The sequence below is a fragment of the Mauremys reevesii genome, linkage group 9 (assembly GCF_016161935.1).
Source record: "Mauremys reevesii isolate NIE-2019 linkage group 9, ASM1616193v1, whole genome shotgun sequence".
Lineage (NCBI taxonomy): Eukaryota > Metazoa > Chordata > Testudines > Geoemydidae > Mauremys > Mauremys reevesii.
Window position 1 is genome coordinate 77,991,229 of NC_052631.1, and position 23,127 is coordinate 78,014,355.

General features: G+C 50.0%; 1 long non-coding RNA gene across 1 annotated transcript in view; it reads left to right on the forward strand.

Moving 5' to 3' along the window:
- The window catches only part of LOC120372345, a 36,087-nt gene extending 18,934 nt beyond the window's left edge, over positions 1–17,153 (forward strand). Inside the window, exons 3-5 of the long non-coding RNA XR_005584909.1 lie at positions 5,250–5,289; positions 11,363–11,471; positions 16,937–17,153. This is a non-coding gene — a long non-coding RNA (uncharacterized LOC120372345). The remainder of the gene's footprint in view (positions 1–5,249; positions 5,290–11,362; positions 11,472–16,936) is intronic.
- The last annotated feature ends 5,974 nt before the right edge of the window (positions 17,154–23,127 follow it).

The following is a 23,127-nucleotide window of genomic DNA, read 5'->3' on the forward strand; positions in this document are numbered from 1 at the left end:
CTGCCCAGCGGGAGTGGCAGGCCACAGCACGGCCCACGTGGCTGCAGGGGAGGAGGGACAGCATGGGAGAGGCCGGGGACTAGGCTCCCTGGCCGGGAGCTCAGAGGCCAGGAAGAACGGCCCGCAGGCCGTAGTTTGCCCATGTCTGCTCTAGAAGAAGAGACCCAAACTAAATGATGCAACTGAAGATTTATTACAGAATAGATTACTGTAATGCACTCTGCAAGCGGCTAATCTTGAAGACCACTAGGAAAGTAGCAGCAGAACTGCAGGTCGCTACCTACGAGTTTGGCAGTATGCTCCCCAGACAGCTTGTTAGATCAGTTTTCTAAACATCAAACTGGCTTCTTCATCCCTTATGCAAATCTATCTCTATATATATCATCTATAGCCATGCCAGCTTTGGTCATGGCAATCTCAGAAATCCCCTCTAGCTACATGTGCTATCACAGGAGCAGACATTATCTAGGTTGAAGAAAGAACTAGATAAATTCATAGAGGGTTGGTCCATCAATGGCTATTAGCCAGGATGGGCAGGGATGGTGTCCCTAGACTCTTTTTGCCAGGAGATGGGAATGGCAACAGGGTATAGATCACATGATGATTACCTGTTCTGTTCATTCCCTTTGAAGCACTTGGCATTGACCACTGTCGGAAGACAGGATACTGGGCTAGATGGACCTTTGGTCTGACTCTGGCACGGCGCTCTGAGGGGCTTCAGGGGGCGTGATGCTCGGGGGCGGGGCTTTGGCGGCACGGCGCTCGCGGGGTGGGGTAGGGCGGGGCGGCGCTCTTCTTTTTTGCTTGGGGCGGCAAAAAAGTTAGAACGGGCCCTGTCTCTCAGGCTTTTGCTTGAGGAAAGTGGGGATGAGTGTGGTAATGTGATTGTGGTATTATGAGGGAGATTGTGACCTACCCTTATGACACCCCACTGGGGAGGAAAAAGAAACTAGTGTCAGTTTTCTCTCTGATTTGCCCTTAAGATAACACAACTACATGTATCCTCTTCTCAGGATGGACTGTAATGTTCCATTTTAGACCTAAGTGTGTTATTTTTTCAAAATTACTCAGTCCTCAGAGATTGTGTGATGGATCCCCTTATACATTTAGAAATGAAAGAGAGGTAATTTCAAGTGAATTATGCGGATGGATTTCAAATTAAACCAAAAAAGATGCTGCTGGGTCTGTCTAATAGTGAAAACAAATTGTCATCAAAGTGGCGAGGGTCCGTTGTTCTTTTTTTGACTAATGTGTGTGAAGAATGAATTGTGAAAGTTAGTTTACGGGGAAACAAGTATATAGAATGCTGTATCATAACTATTTATTCAAACATTGGCTTGACACTTATACATAACAGGAAGAGGATATTGGCCATATCAGTACAGAATCTCTTTAAAATATAGGTGTTATATTTATTACTAATGGAAATTTATGAACAGTGAGAACCCTTGTGAATATGTGTAGACATTCTGGGTTTTTGTATAAGGTGGTGGATCAAACAAGCGTTCTCAGGCTCTGTCATGCACCATCCACTGCCATTAAAGATAGCAAGACTTGAGGATGCTCGCCGCCTTACAGAATCAATGCTGTAACTACAGCTAGGCGAAACCCAGGGTTCCATTCTGCAAGGGTCCATGCAGACATTTTCTCTGCAATTAGATTCAACACTCCAGAGTTTTGAGCTGAGATCCTGTCCCCTGATCCTGCCTCTTTACACCAGTCAAAAGGCCTAGAGCAGAACAAAGAAAAGGGGCCCTAAAATACCCGGTTCCCCCTGGGGGAGGTTCCCCCCAGCACAGCACTGTGAAAGCTGTCTTCCTTCCAAAGACCTGCCCTTGGGGGTGTGCCAGGGTGAGGCTTGGGGGAAATTAAAAGGGCATTTCAGGGATGATGCCACAGCACATGCAGCTGCTGAGATTCCACTGCACTGCAGCCCTAGAGGTTGCCCCAGGACAAAGTTGTGCCAGAAGCATTTCCAGCTAACTTATAGGTACTTTTCCCCTCTGCTTCATGGGCCAGGGGTTCTATGCTGTGCTTCTTAGAGGTGCAGCCCAAAATCTCACCACTGATTTGCATATCATGCTCATCTCACACAAACCCTCTTTGTCAGCCCTATTTTTATTTGCAGCTGTCAAAAAAAAAAAACCCAACAACCTCATTTTTACTTAGCTGTTGTCTTCATCATTTTTCTCAGTGCTCAGTTATCCCCGGATATCAGCCATCCATATTCATCTTTATGATTGATTGATTGATAGATCTGAAGTAATACATTAAGGTCCAAATGTTCAGACTGGCCTTAATCAATTTTTCAGTCAAAATTCTACAACTGCAATCATTTCCTGCTGAAATTTATTTATCTGCTTCCATTCATCTTACACTGTGCCCGTGTGAAGCTTGGGGAGATATAACAGACAATAAACCATGAATTAGAACCAGCCCCCGGAATATGAAATCCTTTCAACCCGAACTTCCTCACTAGCTCAGCTCTCTTTCCCAGGAAAAGCTGGGGGGAAAAGGTAGGCTATGGAGTGTGACCTGAATATCAACCACTCTGGGCTCTGGCAGACCAATGGGGACCAGAATGCTTGTTACCCACTCTCCTTTGAATCAAAGCAGGGGGATTGTTAGCCTCTCAGCTAATCTCATCAGCCATAGTGAGAGCCTCATGCACTGAAACCAACAGCTTGAATTGTATCCAGAAACAAATTGGAAGACAACACTGACCCTGGAGCAGTGATATAAATAATGTGCTCTCTTCAGGATGTGCCGGGAAACAAATGAGCAGCCACATTCTGCAGTTTGAATGATGCTAGTAGGTGGCTCCATGTCGAACATAGCAATCCAGTCTGCAGCTGATAGCAATATGAACTACTGTAGCAAAAATCGCAGAAAAAAAAGTATTACAAACTTCTGTCAAGATAGTGATAAAAAATATATATATTCATAGCCACCACCACAGGCAGCTGGGGGGCTCAGCAAGACACCAAAGTTGCAATCATGAGCAAGATTTGTGCACACCTACTCAGCTAAGGGTGCTGATATAATCTCCAGCATTTTATAGGGCGGTTTCCCCACAGCCAGCCAGCATCAGCTCAGATAAAGCTGAGATAAGCTTAGGGTTTGCTGTTTTTATGGGGAAATCAACCAGAACAGCAACTGCAGAATACCTCCCCATATGTACACTTTTCTGAAATAAGACACTTTATCCCAGAATAAAATGGGGAGGGGGGGGGAGAGGGAGGGAGGTGTCACATGCTTCAGCAGATGTGATGTATCTCAACTTCAGTTAGGCTTCTGATACTGTCTCTCATGACCATCTCATAAGCAAACAAAGAAATATAGCCTAGACAAACCTCCCATAAAGTGGGTGCACAACTTGTTGAAAAACTGCACTCAGAGAGTAGTTATCAATGGTTCACAATCAAGTTGGAAGTATATAGTCAGAGGGGTCCCTGAGGGATCTGTTCTGGGTCCGGTTCTGTTCAGTAGCTTCATAAATTATTTGGATAATGGCATAGCGAGTACACTTATAAAGTTTGAAGATGATGCCCAGTTGGGCAAGTGCTTTGGAGTACAGGAATAGAATTCGAAATGATCTTGAAACACTGAAGAAATGGTCTGAAATAAATAGGATGAAATTCAGTAAGGACAAATGCAAGGTACTACACTTAGCAAGGAATAATCAATTGCACAAGCACAAAATGGGAAATGACTGCCTAGGAAGGTGTACTGCAGAAAAGGATGAGTGGGGGGGTGACGTTATTGACATGAACTGTAACCATATAGATCGTTGTTGTGTAGGGGGAGATTTTGGCAAACCAGTAAAGTGCCTGAAACCACTATGGCTTATTGCTAAAAGCAGCCAAGTCAGCAGGCCATAAAGTGACCATGTAGCAAACTCAGCTTGACCAAGGCAGGAGGGGAGGGAGTTTTGGGTGCCACAGAAAGGGCAGCTTGACCCCACGTTCTTTCTGATAAGAATTGTGTTGAAGTTGCTGATACAGGCATTTTGGAAGAGCAGGAATGTCTATTGGGGCCTCAAGGCTGCAAACTCTGGGAAAACCCCATATCTGGTTAATCAATAATCAGAAGGAAGCCTCTTGCTTGACCATTGAAACTACTTGCTTAACAAGTTTTCTTTAAGGACATGGCATTCTATTACTAATGTATAAATAAGGGGGGAAAGTTTGAGGTAGTAGGACTCTTCAGGACTGGACTCTCCCTCTGGATGCATCTTGTGTTCCCCACGAGCACATGGGCTGCTGCTGTGCCACTCAAGAGCCACACTCAGCTTTGGTAATTATCGAGGGTTGGGGGTGTTTTACTAATCTGTTGCAGATGTGTGTAAGTGTTTGAGACTAAGTAAGGTTTAGCTTTAAGTGAAAGCACTCTTGTGTTGTCCTGTTTGTGCCAGCCATCTATCAGTCAGATGGCCGTGTCTCCCCTGATTTATTTCCTGATGCCACCTCGCACAGAGTAAAAGTTACTAAGAGCTTTGGGTTGAAAGAACCCCGAGTAACAGTTGCAACCACTGTTATATATTTGCACCAAATCTTGTACAAAAGAGATCCAGTAAGGCGTCTAAGGAAAGGTTATGATCTGACGGTTATGATTATGTTATCTGTATGCATGTATCAATTTTGTAGATGAAATTATGATTATTGGCTATGTACTTGTACCTCAATGTGTTTGATTCTACGTGGCATTAGTGAAGCATTTGGTCAGCTTCTTGAGAAAGAAATTTGCAGATTAAGTGCCCAATCAAGAAACACTTAACTGACAATGGACCTTGGGAGACTCCAATCCACATGAGAAGTCTTCCTGGTAACGTTCAAGGTAGCATGTGATCAATGGCTGCTCTCCCTGTAAAAACTGAGTCATGCATGGACATGTGACTTACCCATGTGACTCCAAACGCCATCTTGCTGCTGTGAGTTTCCACAGTAAGAACAAAGGGGTGTCCTTTCACATGGCAGAGAATATAAAAGGCCCTGGAAACCCCTCTATTGTGTCTTCAATCCTGCTTCATACCTCTGGAGGAACTTTCCTACAAACTGAAGCTCTGAACAAAGGACTGAATGACCCATCCAAGCTGTGAATGTACTCCAGAGACTTGATTTAAGCCTACAGTTTATACCATCACTGCTATAACCCTGAACCAAGAACTTTGCCATTACTGTATGTAATTGATTCCATTTAACCAATTTTAGCTCTCATCTTATTTTTTTCTTTTATGAATAAACCTTCAGATTTTAGATTCTAAAGGCTTGGCAACAGCGTGATTTGTGGGTAAGATCTGACTTGTATATTGACCTGGGTCTGGGTCTTGGTCCTTTGGGATTGGGAGATCCTTTTTTCTTTTACTGGGGCATTGGTCTTCATAACCATTCATCCCCATAACAAGTGGCACTGGTGGTGGTACTGGGAAACTGGAGTCTCTTAGGGAATTGCTTGTACAGACGCTCCCTGGGTTGTGCAAACCCGACTTACAGAAATGCGGACTTACGGAAAAAGTAAGTTCCCTAAGTTGTTTGTTTGTTTGTTTTTGCATAATTGTCGGAGATACATTCCCAACTTACGCAAAACTCAACTTACGCAAGGCATTCCGGAACAGGAGCTTCTGTATGACTTATGGTTAGCCAGTGGGGTGAGACCGAAGTCCTCTCCGTTTGGCTGGTTTGGTGTGCCTTAGAGGTGAAGAACCACCAGCCTGGGGCTGTGACAGCCCTGCTCTAAGCAATTTGTCCTGAATTAATACTCTCAGTTGTGTGCCGCCAGAGGCAGCATCATTACAGGGGGCATAGTGGATCACAAACTAATTATGAGTCAACAATGTAACACTGTTGCAAAAAAGCGAACATCATTCTGGGATGTATTAGCAAGAGTGTTTTAAGCAAGACACAAGAAGTCATTCTTCCACTCTACTCAGCACTGATAAGACCTTAACTGGAGTATTGTGTCCAGTTCTGGACACTGCAGTTTGAGAAAGATGTGGACAAATTAGATAAAGTCCAGAGGAGAGCAACAAAAATTATTCAAGGTCTAGAAAACATGACCTATGAGGAAAAATTGAAAAAACTGGGTTTGTTTACTCCACTGAAGGGGTACTTAGTCTTCAAGTGCATAAAGTGTTTCATTGTTACAAAGAGGAGGGTGATAAATTGATCTCCTTAACCACTGAGGACAGGTCAAGAAGTAATGGGCTTAAATTGCAGCATGGGAGATTTAGGTTAGATGTTAGGAAAAAATTTCTGTCAGGGACAAATTGCCTAGAGAGGTTGTGGACTCTCCATTACTGGAGGTTTTTAAGAACAGGTTAGACAAAACCACCTATCAGGGATGGTCCAGGTAATACTTAGTCCTGCCTCAGTGCAGGGGACTTGACTAGATGACCTGTTGAGGTCCCTTCCAGCCCTACATTTCTGATTCTATGACTCATACTTGGTGTAGCTCAAGTTCATTGCACACACCAGAGGCTCCTTGCATCCCTCTTTTCCCCTCTACAGCCCCTCACCCCCACCCTCATGCCAAAGGCTCTGTATCCCTCCCCATTTTCCCCCTCTGACACACACCAGAGGCTCTGTGTTCCCCACAGGTCCCTGTACCCCATTCTACCTTCCCCCCATACCAGGTGCTCTGTGTGTCCCCTTCCCCATATCATTGTTTCCCCATCCTCCCCACTATGGCTAGAGGTTCTGTGTGTTCCCCATGACTTGCTCTCCCCATGCCAGGCGCTCTCTGTCCCTCCCCCATTTTCCCTTTTCACCCCCATTCAGGATCCTCCATTCTCCCCCTGCCAGGGATTTTTATGTCCCTCACATTCTCGCCTCCCTGCTTACCTAGGTCCCCTTTTGTCCCCCTCCATTCCAGGGACTCTGCCCACCTATCCATCATTTCCTTCTCTTCTCTCCCCGTGCCCTTTTTCTTTTCCTGTTGGGAAATAAGGCATTCAGGGAGTCAACCTGTTAAACTTTATTGGGAGGATGGGCAGAGTTGAGATGGGAGGTACTGTTATGCTGAAGTGTGTTAATTTCTGCCATCAACTTGTTCTTTGATATGTAGAAGAGAAAGTTGAAGTTGCAGTGTCTGATAACCCTATGTCAGAGGCTCCCCATATGTCCCCCAGTTCTCCCTTCCAGGTTTCTGATTTTCACCAAAATCTGTAGGGGTCTGCCTGTTGATGCCGAGAACGTTCATGGTAATTTTGAAATTCATCACTTGTGGCATTCAAAAGTTATTGTAATAAATTGAAACAGACAGACGAATGTTTGAAGGTAGGACCTCGCTTTGTTCAGCCAATTAGTGCGCTTCTAACACTGAGGGCTTGGCTACACTTACAAGTTGCAGCACTGGGAGTTACAGCGCTGCTCATGCAGCTGCTGTGTATGCAGCGGAGTGTGGTGTGTGGGCACACTGACAGCACGCAGCAGTGTGACACTTGCAGCACTTCTGCACTTATTGCAGCCTGTTTTGAGAGGCAGCATGGCCAGCACACGAACACCTTTGGGAGTTTTGGTGCTGGCTTGGCGCTGGAGTATTGTGGGAAGGGAAAGGGAAGGAAGTGTCCTGGTCATTTCACCAGCCTGCAGCGCCCCGTGTGCATGCTCACATCCATCATTCCATTTTTTCAGCGCGTTTCCTGTTGCATGTGTGTCTTCTCTCTGTTACTCTCTGTGAATCGCGATTTCTGTGGCAAATGGAGCTGATCTGCTGAGCTACTGATGAGTGAGTGTCACCAGCACAACACGTCTGGCAGTCGAGCTATTCCCAGCACCAAAGTGACAGTGATAGTAATATTGATATATTTATATGGATGTGTCACTAGCGCTATGCACTTGCTGCTTGCGCTTCATCGCTGACTGAGCACCGTTGACCGGAAAACAAGCACTGGGTGGTGGGACTCACATCAGGATGGGTGGGATGGATGATGCATGGGGAGGAGCAGGAGCTGGAAAGCCACTTTTATGTAAACTGTGTGCTGCACTTCTGTGTGCTGAGCTCGCCCCTCGCTGGCGGACTGACTGCCTCTGGTGCTGGAGACGGGTGTGGATTGTGCTGAAAGGGATGGGAAATCCAGGTGTGGACATCGGGACAGTGGGAACCAGTTTGGTGGTGGGTTTGGTGGGGGAAGAATCGATGCAAGTTTGCAAGCAGGGCATCGCGTTGATGCAAGTTTGGCAATGCTGTAGAGGCCACGGAATCGGTGGGAGCGGGAGCGGGAAGGGAACTGTGATGGCTTGGCAAGGGGCGGGGTGGGGATCTGGGCCCTATGCTGGCATCCCATATTCTGGCTGGCACTCGATGGGGGGCTGGATTCTCAAGGGCTGACTCTTACAGGTCACCGGGCGCTTGCGCTTAGGCTTCACAGGGCTGCCTGGCAGGTGGGAGGATGATGCAGGCAATGGAACAGTGTGGCAGAAAGGAAGAGCCAGGAAGAGGTCTTTTTCAGGAGAAGACTTTTAGAGGGTGGGAGATTCAGGTGCCCACTGTGACGGACTGATGTCGCCACCAGGTGACTGCCTTGGCCCAAGTGACCCCCGGGCTGCTGAAGCTGATAGGAAGAAGCAATACCAGCAAGGACTGAGACTGAGCAGGTGCAGGGGGGAGCAAGGGTGTGCTTTTGGGGAGGTGTGCTGGGCGTTTGATGGCTCGCTGAGATGTTTTTGGGGGGAGCAGTGGCTGGAGAAAGCCCTTGCGGGGAGCGCTGTATACAGGTGAATAGCCCTTGCTGGCATAAAGGGTGAAACATTCAGTGAGGCATGGACCAAGGAGAGTGTGGGAGGATGGAGGCTGAATATGCAGGGCCAGCAGAGAGGCCTAAGGGAGAGGCCCAGCACAGGGCTTCAAGGGTTGGGATGAAGAGAGGGAAGAATTTGTTGCTGAGTAATGTTTAGTATGTTTGCTTGCTGCTGAGCACGAGTTATTGCTACTGCTTACATTAATGATGCTATATCTCTACATAATAAGATTTTTGCTCTTTAATGGGCTTTACTAGACTATATTGTCTTTCACTATTTGCTATAATAATAAGAAGAACAAAAAAAGCCAATTGTTTAACAACTGAAAAGAAATTTCCACAGACAGACACACAGAGACAAAACATTTCATTAAGACAGACAGGAGGTGCAAGTTAGTACATTGGCTTGTTCATGTCATGTGGTACCATGGATGTGCCTGCTCTGGGTTTTGCATGTCCTGTGGGCTGGATGCAGGGGGTGATGGTGATGGGGTAGGGTGGGTGGTAGTGGGGGTGGGTAGGGTAGGGGGCTGGTGGTGGTGGTGGAGTGAGGGAGGGGGGGGGTGGTGGAGGCAGGTGTTGAGGGGGACAAGGTGGGAGGGCTGGAGGGGGGGCACAGGGCACATGGGGAGGCGGCGGGTGGGGCTCCTACTTGCTCTGCTCTGCTTGCATGGACTCGAGTGACTTAGCAGCGCTTGGCTCCTGCAGCCGCTCTACTCTTTTCTCCGCTTTTTTCCTCTTCTCTTTCTCTCCTCTCTTCATTTCTCTTTTCTCTCTTTCTTTCTCCTTCTCTCTGTTTTCTCTGCATTTTCTCTTTCTTTTTCTTGTTTTTTTTCTCTCCTTTTTCCTTCTGTTTTCTTTTTTTTTGAAATTTTCTCATGTTTTGAATGGTCTGCAGTCAAATCACAGTCACTGCACACACACACATGACAATTCCACAACACAGAAACATGAATTGTTACACACGGGGACATGAATTGTGCAACTGAGGGTTTGCATTCTTTGTCCCAAAGGTCTAACACAAAAAACCCAAAAGGAAAACAAAGAGTGAGCAAGAAAGGGTGAGAGAGGAGGGGAGAATGGGGTGAGAGGAGGTGGGGAGGAGCTTGAGGGGTGGGGTGAATCTGCAGGAGCAGGGGTTGAGTGAAGATGCAGATGCAGGCTCTCCAATTCCTTTCACTAACAGTTTCCTTCTTCCTGCACTTTCACAGTTCAATACAGACTGTCAGGAGAGCTGGGAAGGGCGGGGGGCTCTTTTTTGCAATGTAGATTCCCTCGGGAGGCTCTGCCCGGAGCGGATCGCCCAGAAGCGCCACGTGGCGCCCGGGACCCAGCCGGCGTTTGGCGAACTTCAGACGCCGCATAGTGGCGCAGTGGCTGCAGATATAAACCTCTGGAAGCAGACGAGGGCATACTGCCTGACGGATAGATGACATATCTGCACAGATTCTCCAGCTACTTCTACAGATGCATGCATCCACTATTCCGCGCATCCACCACCTCCTCGCTGCCATGCACTGCCCACCAGCTCCCTCTGCACCATCCCATCTGCTTGTCCTTCTGCAGCCGCTGGCTGCTGCTCCACCTGCTGCTGCTGCTCCCTGCCTGCCTGCTCTGCCTTCTGCTGATTGGAGAAGAGCCTCCTGCTGCCTTCCCCAGGAACTCTCCTGCTCCACTCCCTCTTTCTTCTCCTCGCCCCCCCCTCTCCCCCTGCCTCCTCTCCCTCCTCCCCTCCCCTCCTGTCAAAGTGTCCATCCCCCCCCCTGTCCGGTGGGGGGGTCACCCCTGTCCATGTTGTCCATCTCCAAACCAATCCAGGTCTTGCTCGGAGTAACCGGGAGCATGCCGTGGGCTTCAAGTAATCCCGGGCTTTGTATGGCGCACTCCCTGGCTCCCTCCCCTTCCCCTTGCTTGTGTGGATCTCCCCTCGTCTTGCACCCTATCCACTTGTAGATATCAAGATCTCCACAAAGCGCAGCTGTGCCTCTGCAGAGGTCCACCTCACCCCAAACACAGGCTGTGCCTGACCTGTGCTCCAGGTGCCAGCCCTGTAACCCTGTAACTGATGGACTGTTGCCACCTGGCACTGATGCACTGAAAAGGAGTGAGGCTTGCCTGCAGCAGCATGAAGGAGAAGGTAAATTTCCGCAATTAAGAGCAGGCAGCAAACTGATGTTGGTGCAGCAAGAAGGGAAATATTGGCAGAGGTTATTCCTGGGATGAGGGATGGCAGCAGGGAGTTCCTGCAGATGCCCTGAGCGACAGGTGTCGCTGGTGCCACTCCTTATACCCCAACCCGCGCTGGGGTGGTGCAGCAGCGCAACCCCATCCACAACAGCCTGGCGCTTCTGTGCCCTCCAGGTGTGGGGAGCGCTGCCGCAGCAGCGCCCCTGGGCGGAGGGCAAGTCTGTCAGCGCTGGAACCTGCGCCACCTGAGTAATTCTAGAATAAAATTACTTTAATTCTGGAATAGAGAGTTCACACAGGAAGCTCTTCCAGAATAGCTATTGCTGAGTAGTTTGTTCCCTCTGTAGATAAACACTAATCTGGCATCACAAATATTTAGGTTACTTCAATGCCTAAATTGTGGGGCAGAATTTCACCTCCAATTATTGTTACTTGTAGAAATGGAAACCAGTGTCTGAAAATCTGCCAGAAAGTGTTTGGAGGGTGAATTTGTTTGTGATGATTCCTGTATCTGATGCCCGGTTCTACACACCCGGATTACAATAAGGTCAGTGCAGTATGTAAATCTTTATGCAGTTTAAATCGATAGTAGCTCTTCTATATATCGAGTACAATATTGCGCTAAAATAGATTCTGCTAGGGCATTGTTTTTTAAGCCATTTAAAAGCCCCATTAAAAGCCAATTTATAGCATTTTAGTTTGGCAGTTTCAAAAGCTCCTTAGTTACCATTATATAGTAAATGACTCCATATGGATTTAAATTTTAATTCCAGCATATGAAATTGCCCCTGTGCGTCCGTCTGCAGTGTCACGTAGTCTGGATTGCTCTAAATAATTTACAGTAACATTCCCCTGTATTTGAACTCATTGTTGCTCTCAGGCAAAAGCTGAAGGGAAACAGCATACTTCAGAATACTAAAAATAAAAATTTCCCAGCAAAGAAGAAAAAGCCTGTGTGAAGAAGTGGAATGCTTTCCAGTGAAAAGCAATTGGGAGGCTGTGCTATTACTTGTTGGGGAAAGAGAATTATTTACGAGCTATAATCAAAGAATAAGAGACAAAAGGGCCAGAGGCATCAGCTGTTTCTTTTTTCATTAGCTTCTTTTACACAGGCCAAAGAAAACACAAATATAACTCCAGTCAGTGAAAGGGTAGCATTAGACCCAGATATCTGAATACAGGTAGATGAAACAAGCAGCAGGTAAAAAACATACTGAATCTGATAACAAAAAGGGAGTGCCTGACCTGAGGGGCTTCTATCTAATTGACCCTGCTAAACTGGTTAGCTGTTCCCCTGGGAACAAAAGCAACCCAAATTCTGAAAATAACCCTCCAAAATTCCATGGAAATGCTAGCTAGACAGCTGCTACTCTGAAGTGTTAGAGCTCTTAAGTTAGTGCTTTACTGGTACTCTGAACAATCATAGGCAGCAGGTTTGTATAATTTTTGGTGGGGCCCAAAATGGTGGTGCCCCCCCGCTCCCACCCTGTAAGCCGATATAAAATGAAGCTACAATGCGTCAGTGCCACAAGATTACAAGGGTCAATTAAAAGTGGAAAGTCAGAAGCAGCACTTGCCTACTTCAATATACAGTATTATATTTTGTTGCACCTGTTGTGATGAAGTGGGAATGTTCTTAATATTTTCTCTGAATACTGTGTGGGTGCCTCAGTTTCCCCTGCAAGATGCCAACTGAAGGTGTTGGGGACAAAGAGATCAGGTGGCCTCCTTGTCCGGAAGAGACACAGAGGCCAGAGGAGGGAGTGTCAGTTTGGAGCTGGCTGGGGAAATGGGGAGAGACCCAGAACTTGGTTCTGGGCTCCCCACCCCCCAAGATGGACCTGACAGAGGGGTTCTGTTTTCTGTACCAACAAGCTCTGTTTAAACTGTGTTCCCGTCATCTAATAAACCTTATGTTTTACTGTCTGGCTGAGAGTCACATCTGACTGCGGAGTTGGGGTGCAGGGCCCTCTGGTTGCCCCAGGACCAGCCTGGGCAGACTCGCTGTGGAAAGTGCATGGTGTGGAAGGGCATGCTGAATGCTCTGAGGTCAGACCCAGGAAGGTGTAAGCTTCTTGCCCTGGAGACAGTATGCTCCAAGAGAGGAGGCTCCCCCAGAGTCCTGACTGGCTTTGTATGGAGTTGTTCCAAAGCATCACAGCATCCCCTTCCACACCATGCACTTCCCAGAAGTCCACACAGGCACTGACACTCCCTCCTCCGGCCTTTGTCTCTTTTCCAGGCATTAGGAAGCCACCCGATCTCTCCGTTCTCCAACATCTTCCGTTGGCACCTTGCAGGGGAAACTGATTTGGGAGAAATGAAGTAAAAGCTGCCCAAACCGAGCTTGAGCACTCCTGAATTTTGAGGTGTTCAAATCTGGAAGGCAGGTGCTGGGGGTGGGAGAGGGCTGTGGGCTCCATGGGGGAGCATGGCAGCAACTGTCTGGAGCTGCACGGAGCCAGACACGCTGGTCTGAGTGGCACAGTAAGCGGTTTGGGGGTTGGAGAAGAGGTAGGGAGTTCCGGGGGGCAGTCAAGGGACAAGGAGCAGGGGGGGTTGGATGGGGCAGAGGTACGGGGGGCAGTCAGGGGACAGGCAGCAATTGGATAGGCATGGGAGTCGAGGAGGTTTATCAGGGGACAAGTAGGGGGTGTGGTCCTGGGGGGGAAGTTGGGTGGTGTCTCAGGAGGGGGCAGTTGGGGACAAGGAGAAGGGAGGCTTAGATAGGGGCTGAGGTCCTCAGGGGCAGGTGGGGGCCGGGGTCGCAGGAGGGGGTCATCGGGGAACAAGGTCCAGTGGTGCTTAGATAGGGGGTGGAGGTCCTGGGGGCAGTTGGGGCAGGGGTCTGGGGAGGGGGCAATCAGCGGCCAGGGGCTGGGATTCAAAGGGCTCTGGGCTGCTGGCAGCCACGGGGATCCCAGAGCCCTTTAAATCCCAGCCCGGGCTGGGAGTCAGAGGGCTCTCAGCTGCCTGCAACCGCGGGGAGCCCAGAGCCTTTTAAATCCTAGCCGTGGCCGGGAATCAGAGGGCTCTGGGCTGCCCGCTGCGACGGGGAGCCCAGAGCCCTTTAAATCCCAGCCGCGGCCGGGAATCAGAGGGCTCTGGGCTGCCCGCTGCGGCGGGGAGCCCAGAGCCCTCTGATTCCCGGCCGCGGCCTGGATTTAAAAGGCTCTGAGCTCCCTGCCGCAGCGGACAGCCCAGAGCCCTCTGATTCCCGGCCACGGCTGGGATTTAAAAGGCTCTTGGCTCCCCGCGGTTGCAGGCAGCCCAGAGCCCTCTGACTCCCAGCCGCGGCTGGGATTTAAAGGGCTCTGGGCTGCCGACAGCGCAGAGCAGGGGAGAAACCTAGCTCCAAATATTGCTGGAGCAGAGCCCCTGTCTGTGAATATTCCTGGGGCTAAAGCCCCAGGAGCCCATATAAGTTGGCGCCCATGTGAACAATCACACACACACACCCCTAATTTTTTAGTACTATCCTGGAAATTTAACAACATGATTCCCATTAATTTCAATGGAAGGGAGATGGTGAAAGATTCTCTGGGGGTGGATTCATGTAGTTACATATTGAAAGAAAACAGTGGGGCATGTCACGGACACGTTAATAGCGAGGTCTAAGTCATTCTTTTCTGTGGAAAATATCCCATGGGAAAGTAAGGTGCTGTTATAGAACTCCACAAGGTTCACCATGTGCATTTACCACTGTCCTCAGCAAGGGTGGTTTGTAGTCATGTGACTAGAGCAGAGCATGTGATATGGCCTTTGAGTCCTGTATAGCCTGAAAATCAGAGAAGAAACCAAAGCTCCAAGCTTGTAGAATTAATGGCAACTGCAGAGCATGCCAGCCACTCTTCTCTGCTTCCCAGGGCTCACGCCCTTTTCCTGAGGCCATTGGCTCCCAGGTGTGTCTGCTCTGCACCCGGTGCTAGAAAGAAATGTTACTATTAACTTCTGATTGTTTTGTAGTAGTATTTTTATCAAGTTGCTAGAGCATCATCCTATACACCGCAGCAACTCCCCACTGCCAGCCGCACCTCAGGCAAGCACAACCCAAACCTGCAGTATTCCAGTTGTGCAGGATTTTCACAGCAGACTTCCATAGGTTCAAGGCAAATATGCCACAGAGCTCCATTCCCCTCTTCTGCTAGTTTCTGGGCCTTTCTGATCCTCCTTCACTCTCGTTTATTCTCTTCTGAGCTGCTCAATGTTGAGGAGCATCTGGACTCCAGTCAAGAATATGTAATAATAATTAGGGTTGCCAATTTTGTTTGGATGTATTCCTGGAAGTTTCATCACATGACATAATCTTTTATTGCTGAGACTCCAGGACAATCCTGGAAGGTTGGCAACCCTATATTGATTTACTTATTTTTTTTTTGTTAGTAAATACAGTCATACACTGCCCTGGGTGCTTTCACTGTGATTGGAAATACAGTGTAAAAAAAAGCATATGTAACAGGCTGCCCATAAAAACACAACTAGTAATTACTCACCTATAGTGACCAAAGCCCCTCCTTGTTTCAGACCTATATTCCTCAGACCATTCACCCTTAAAGCCCCTAAAGGGGGAAGGAAAGGTGCTCCAGTATTGAGGGGCCGCCTTCTCAATCAGGACCCACTCTATTCAGACTTTGTATAAGCTATAACAACTGGCTGAAACTCCAGCAGGAAACCAGCAAGCAGCTGGAGCACTAGATTAATAAGATGCCTGTTAAAAGGATCGATCAGCTGGTAAAGAGGCTGATGAATGAATGGAACTGACGGCATTCAGCACCTGGGAGAATCAGGCCCTGGAAGCCAATGCCTCGCATGAGATCGATGGAGGGGAATCTGTGCTAATTGGCAGAGGTGGTAGATAACTGTAAAGCAGCAGTGTGGCCTCTCCAGATGTTTCCAGGCATCACAAAGGGGTTTCCAAAGCCTGCACACCTCATGCATACGTCACCCAGTCGAGCTCTAAACCATTGTTATCCCACTCCCCCACAAACCTGGATGATACAGTCTATTTACAATGTAAGCTTTCTGGGCCAGAGATTGTGTTTTGCTCTGTGCACCTAACACAAGAGCGCCCCAGTCTCAGGTGTGGTTTCTAGTTGCTACTGTAATATAAAGGACGACGAATGATGCTTATGTCACTGAAGGCCATTGTGAAGGTATTCCATTATTTGGGTGGGCTCACTGCAGCACAGCCACTTTCTCAGATGTGGAGACACATAGCCAGCAAAAGTGTGCTGCTTGCATAGAGATTTGCTAAACAAAAAGCAAAAATGAGCAATCAACTGCATCAAGATGACTGTGAACATTTCCGGGAAGACATTTATTTTAAAACAGCATAAACCCTTCCCACAGCAAGATCACCAACAACCACGTCTGAAGAGTTAATTCCCTTCTCACCACACAAACACTTTTTCAGTTCTTGGGCCCTTAATAGGCATGCGGAACTCCACCCGAGTTTCACAGGAGCTATACCAGTATATCTGAGGGTGGCACTGCGACTCTAGTTAGCTGTGCAGTTCTCTTGTCTGCAGTATCTTTAAAATAATTGTCAGAAATTGTAGCGCATATATTAATACAAATCAAGACATTAAACTGGAACACATGGAATGAAAATGTTGCACCCACATGATCGTTCCCTCCATATAGAAGTGTGACAGCCATTATCCTTACAGGAGTAGATTAGTATGCTACATTATATCAGTTGAAATTATATGATCTATTTAAAATGTGGGAAGTGGAGTGTTACAACACCCCAAGAATAGTAATAATGCAAACAGAAGCAAGTATGCAAATCAGGGATCCTTTCTCACTGCTTGCATTGTTTGGTATTTTGTGAGCACTGTCTCTCCTGACAACAGCCAGGGCCGGCTCCAGGCACCAGCGATGGAAGCAGGTGCCTGGGGCGGCACTCCGTCCATTGTTGGGGTGGCACGTCTGGGTCTGTGGCGGAAGCTCAATTTCTCTGCTCAATCAGGCTTTTCTTTTTCTTTTTTTTTTCTTTGCCGTTTGGGGCAGCAAAAAAGCTGGAGCCGGTCCTGACAACAGCTCATGTCTGAAGCAGCCTGAAGATCTTCTTTTCATCACTCAAGTCACATTCTGGGTTACCACACAATAGTGCTTTGGACTGATTTTTGTTTTGGGTTAAGAGATCATTTTTCATTTATCCAAATGACTTATTTCCAAAACATTGCTGGTTCCCCTTTGTTCTTGTCAATGCTACTGATTTATTGCAAAGAAAGTACTATGTATCCAATGTTCAAGTACTCACTTCATTATGCCAAAATGTTATAACATTTTTATGAAAATTAAAGAATCTGTTTACATATTTTTCAGAAACTAAATCAACCTTCAGTAACGACCTTCAATTCTTCGGTCTTCCTAACTGACCAGCAATACTTCTCCACCATCACTGAATTCCCACACCCACAATCCCAGCCACCTAGTCAACTACATGGGAATCCCTCTAGCACCTCCATCCTTCCCCTCCCCACCCCTCCATCCTCCCTCTCAGTGCAGGATTTTAGACTTTTTCAAAGGGAAGAACAGCAAACGCTGATGTGATGACCCCTTCTCTATCACGCTTTTCTCCTTTCTTCATGCTCACGCTGATGGTTTCTTACCTCCTATCCCAGTGGTTCTCAAAATTTTGTACTGGTGACCCCTTTCACATAGCAAGCCTCTGAGTGCGACCCCCCCCCTATCAATTAAAAACATATTTTTATATATTTAACATTATACATGCTGGAGGCAAGCAGGGTTTGGGGTGGAGGCTGCAGCTCATGACCCCCCATGTAATAAAAAACGGTTACTTACCTTTGTAACTGTTGTTCTTCGAGATGTGTTGCTCATATCCATTCCAGTTAGGTGTGCGCGCGCCACATGCACGTTCGTCGGAAGATTTTTACCCTAGCAACCCCAGTGGGTTGGCTGAGCACCCCCTGGAGTGGCGCCATAACGGCACCGCATATATACCTCAGCCGACCCACCCGACCCTCAGTTCCTTCTTGCCGGCTACTCCGACAGTGGGGAAGGAGGGTGGGTGTGGAATGGATATGAGCAACACATCTTGAAGAACAACAGTTACAAAGGTAAGTAACCGTTTTTTCTTCTTCAAGTGATTGCTCATATCCATTCCAGTTAGGTGATTCCCAAGCCTTACCTAGGCGGTGGGGTCGGAGTGAGACGTGGTGGAATGCAGGACCACAGAGCCAAAGGCTGCGTCATTTCTCGACTGTTGGACCAGGGCATAGTGCGAGGCGAAAGTATGAACGGACGACCAGGTCGCCGCTCGGCATATCTCTTGTATCGGTACTTGCGCCAGAAAGGCAGCGGAGGACGCCTGGGCCCTGGTAGAGTGGGCGGTGAGATGGCCCAAAGGGACATTAGCCAAGCTATAACAGGTGCGTATGCACTCTGTGAGCCAAGAGGAGATTCGCTGTGACGAGACAGGAAGACCTCGCATCCGGTCAGCAATTGCCACAAACAGTTGCGGGGATTTGCGGAACGGTCTTGTCCGATCAACATAGAAAGCCAACGCCCTACGAACATCAAGGGAGTGAAGTCGTTGCTCCCGCGAGGATGCGTGAGGCTTTGGAAAGAAAACTGGAAGGAAGAGGTCCTGGTTATTGTGGAACGCGGACACTACCTTCAGGAGAAATGCCAGATGTGGACGTAGTTGCACCTTGTCCTTATGAAAAATGGTGTACGGTGGGTCCACCATGAGGGCTTTGAGCTCGGAGACCCGTCTGGCTGATGTGATAGCTACTAGAAAAACCGTCTTCCATGACAGGTACAGCAAGGAACAGGTGGCCAGTGGCTCAAAGGGTGGGGACATGAGCCTGCTGAGGACGAGATTGAGGTCCCAGGTGGGAATCGGGCGGCGCACCTGGGGGTAGAGACCATCAAGGCCCTTTCTGAAATGAGTAGTCAGCGGGTGAGAGAACAGCGTATACCCTCCCTCACCGGGGTGGAAAGCGGAGATAGCCGCTAAGTGCACCTTGATAGAGGACAGTGCAAGGCCTTGCTGTTTCAGCGACCAGAGATAGTCAAGGACCATTGAAAGCGGAAGCTCTGAAGGAATAGCGTCGCGCGGTTGAGCCCAGCAAGCGAAGCGCTTCCACTTGGCCAGGTAGGTAGATCGAGTGGAAGGCTTTCTGCTACTCAATAAAACGTGCTGCACGGGAGCAGAGCAGCGCAATTCCGAATGGTCTAGCCACGCATGAGCCACGCCATGAGGTGGAGGGCCGTCAGGTCTGGGTGACGGAGAGTGCCGTGATCTTGTGTTATAAGATCCGGGTGAAGCGGCAGAGGAATTGGGCCGGCTACTGACAGACGGAGCAGCGTGGTGAACCAGTGTTGCCTGGGCCACGCTGGCGCAATTAAGATGAGACGTGCCCTGTCCCGTCGGAGCTTCAGCAGGACTCTGTGTATCAGGGGGAACGGAGGAAAGGCATAGAACAGATGACGAGTCCATGGAAGGAGAAACGCGTCTGACAGAGAGTCTGGTGACAGGCCTTGAAAGGAGCAAAACTCCTGGCATTTGCGGTTCAATCGGGATGCAAACAGGTCTACATGGGGAAATCCCCACTGTTGGAAAATGGCATGAGCGATGTCTGCTCTCAGCGACCACTCGTGGCAGAGAAGGGACCTGCTCAGGCGATCCGCGATGGTGTTCTTGACGCCGGGAAGGAAAGATGCCACCAGATGTATCGAGTGGGCTATGCAGAATTTCCATAGTAGTATCGCCTCGTGGCAGAGGGGGGAAGAGTGGGTCCCGCCTTGCTTGTTGATATAGTACATGGCCGTTGTGTTGTCCATAAAGACGGAGACACAACGGCCGTGGAGGCAAGTTCGGAACGCCTGGCATGCCAGGCGCACTGCCCGGAGCTCCCTGACATTGATGTGCATATTCAATTCCTGCACCGACCAAAGGCCTTGAGTAAGAAGATAGCCGAGATGGGCTCCCCATCCGAGGGACGAGGCGTCCGTTGCCAGGGAAAGGGAAGGTTGAGGAGCATGGAATGGGACCCCCGCGCATACGTGGGAAGGGGTCAGCCACCAATCCAGGGATTGAAGGACACCCGCTGGAATGGTGAGTAGGGTATCCAGAGGGTCCCTGTGCGGATGGTATCTGGAGTGGAGCCACAGCTGGAGTGGGCGGAGGCGGAGCCTGGCAAACGGAGTTATGTGTGTGCAAGCCGCCATACGACCGCGGAGGCGGAGACAAGCACGGGCCGAGGTCATACGAGAGGCCTGAAGGGCGCGGATTAGCTGTGTAAGGGCCTGGAACCGTAGCTGAGGAAGGTAGGCTCTGGCCAGAGATGAGTCCAGGGTCGCGCCAATAAAGTCCAACCTCTGAGTTGGTACTAAGGTGGACTTCTCTATGTTGAGAACTAGGGCCAGGCGCGTGAATAAGTCTTTGATAACTGTGACTTGTTGCTGGACCGTGGCCTGCGATTCCCCCCTGATGAGCCAGTCATCCAGGTAGGGAAAAATGCAGATGCTGCGCCGACGGAGGTGGGTGGCGACAATGGCCATGCACTTCATGAACACCCTTGGGGCCGTGGATAGGCCGAAGGGGAGGACCGCAAACTGGAAGTGAAGGTGAGCGATCGTGAAGCAGAGGAAGCGTCTGTGCGGTGGAAAGATGGCGATATGAAAATAAGCGTCCTTCATATCGAGGGCGGCATACCAGTCTCCCGGATCCAAAGTAGGGATAATTGTCCCGAGGGATACCATGCAGAACTTCAATTTCAGCATGTATGTGTTGAGGTCCCGCAGGTCGAGGATGGGTTGGAGGCCCCCTTTGGACTTGGGGATCAAAAAATAACGGGAGTAAAACCCCTTGCCCCTCTCCCTCTCCGGAACCTTCTCGACCGCTCCGATGGCTAGGAGCGAATGCACCTCTTATAAGAGGAGTTGCTCGTGAGAGGGGTCCCTGAAGAGGGACCGGGAAGGAGGGTGGGAAGGTGGGGGTGAAACGAATTGTAGTTGGTAACCATGTTCCACCGTGCATAGGACCCAGGCATCGGTGGTCACCTGGGCCCACGCCGGGAGGAAATAGGAAAGGCGGTTGGAAAAAGGCAGGGAGGGATCTGGAGAAAGATCTGGTATGCCGTCCCCGGGCGCATCTTCAAAAGGATGGTTTAGGCCCTGGTGGTTTAGAGGGGGTTCGCCCCTGGGACGGTTGGTTGCCAGGCTGTCGTCTATGTCCCCCGCGACCCCGTCGCCGACCAGAGTCCTGCCTGTAGCGAGGCATATAGTAAGGTCAGTTAAACTGGGGGCGGAACGGACGCCTCTGGGTAGCAGGGGTATGCATCCCCAAAGTACGGATGATGACCCTGTTGTCTTTTAGGTTCTGGAGTCTGGAGTCCGTCTTTTCAGAGAAGAGAGCCTTAGAGTCAAAATGAAGGTCCTGAATGGTGTACTGAACTTCAGGAGGGAGCGTCGAACTCTGGAGCCAAGAGATCTGGCGCATGGTAACGCCCGAGGCTATAGTACATGCCCCCGAGTCAGCTGCGTCTAAGGAGGCTTGTAACGAGGTGCGTGCTACCTTTTTACCTTCCTCTATGAAGGCCGCGAACTCCTGTCGGGAATCCTGAGGTAGGAGCTCTTTGTACTTCTCTACCTCAGCCCAAGTGTCATGCCCGTAATGGCTTAGCAAGGCCTGCTGGTTAGCCACTCGGATCTGCAAGGCACCAGCAGAGTAGACCTTGCGACCAAGCAAGTCCAGTCGCCTGGCGTCCTTTGATTTAGGAGCCGGGCCTTGCTGGCCATGCCGTTCTTTATCGTTGACAGACTGCACCACCAACGACGAGGGGATAGGGTGTACATACAGATATTCATATCCCTTGGAAGGGACCATGTACTTGCGTTCCACCCCCCTTGCTGTGGGCACAATAGAAGACGGAGTCTGCCATAGGTTATCAGCAGTCGCCTGGATAGTCTTAATGAAGGGCAGGGCTATGCGGGTAGGGGCGTCCGCTGACAAAATGGTCACTATCGGATCGTCCACTTCCGATACCTCCTCCGCCTGCAGGTCCATTCAGAGTGCCACCCTGCGAAGGAGCTCTTGGTGTGCCCGTAAGTCAATTGGTGGGGGACCTGCAGACAACGACCCCGCCATCGCCTCATCCGGGGAAGAGGAAGAAGAAGAAATCCCGGGCATGATGGTGTCCCGGTCAGCGTCTGGGACCTGGGAAGGTTCCTGCTCCAGAGGTTCTTGGGCAGGCTGATTATCTTCCTCCGCACATGATGGTACCTCAGTGTCAACTGGTGGGCGGCTTATTGTAGCCTCCGGGATGCGGGACTCGTGTGGTACGGTGCGCGTGGTAGGCACAGGAGCACCTTGGGCTTGGTGGTAGGCCCAAGGGGTCCAATAACCCCAGTGATGAGGGTCCTGGTCCGCATAATGGGACTGCTGAAAAACTCCCGAAGGGACCTGAGGGTCATGTTCGTCGACATAGTAACTGTCGGCGTGTGAAGAGGCCGAGGCATGCCGGGAGGGCCAGGGCGGAGCAGATAACCATTGCACCGAAGTGCCCACGGATCGCATTTCCCGCCTCTGCAGCGACCGGTGCCGGGAGGCATCCCGATAGCGAGAGCGGGAGCGAGAACGGGACCTGCGACCGGCGCGGTGCCGGGAGGTCGACCGGGATCTCCATGTTCATTGCCGGGAGCGGCTTCGCGAGGAGCGGCGGCCGTAGCGGTACCGAGATCCTGAACGGTGCCGGGAATGATGAGTCGGAGAGCGGGAGAATGACCGGTGCCACGACTCTGACCGGTACCGCGTAGTCGAGCGGTGCCGGGACTGCGAGCAGCGTTGCGAGTGGCGCCTAGATCGAGAGCGTGAGCGCTGGCGAGAACGGGAACGGGAGCGGTGCCGGTCGGACTCGGTGCCGGCAGGCGGCTTGAGCATTGACGGCTTGCCCATGGAACGGGGCGCCCGCACCGGCGGCGCCAGGGGTGGCGGCACAGCCGGGTCTGTCAATGCGATGAGGTCCCGCGCCGCCTCGAAGGTCTCCGGAGTTGACGGCAATGGCATCTCTACTGCGGCCGGAGCCAGGGAGGTCACAGGTGCCGGGCTCAACGGCCTCTGAGGGGCCGGAGTCGCCGGTGCCGGCAGAAGCGTCTGCGGCGGAGGAACCGGTGCCGCGGCAGGTTTCGGTGCCGGGCGGTCCAGATGGGGCGCACTCTGGTGCTTCGGA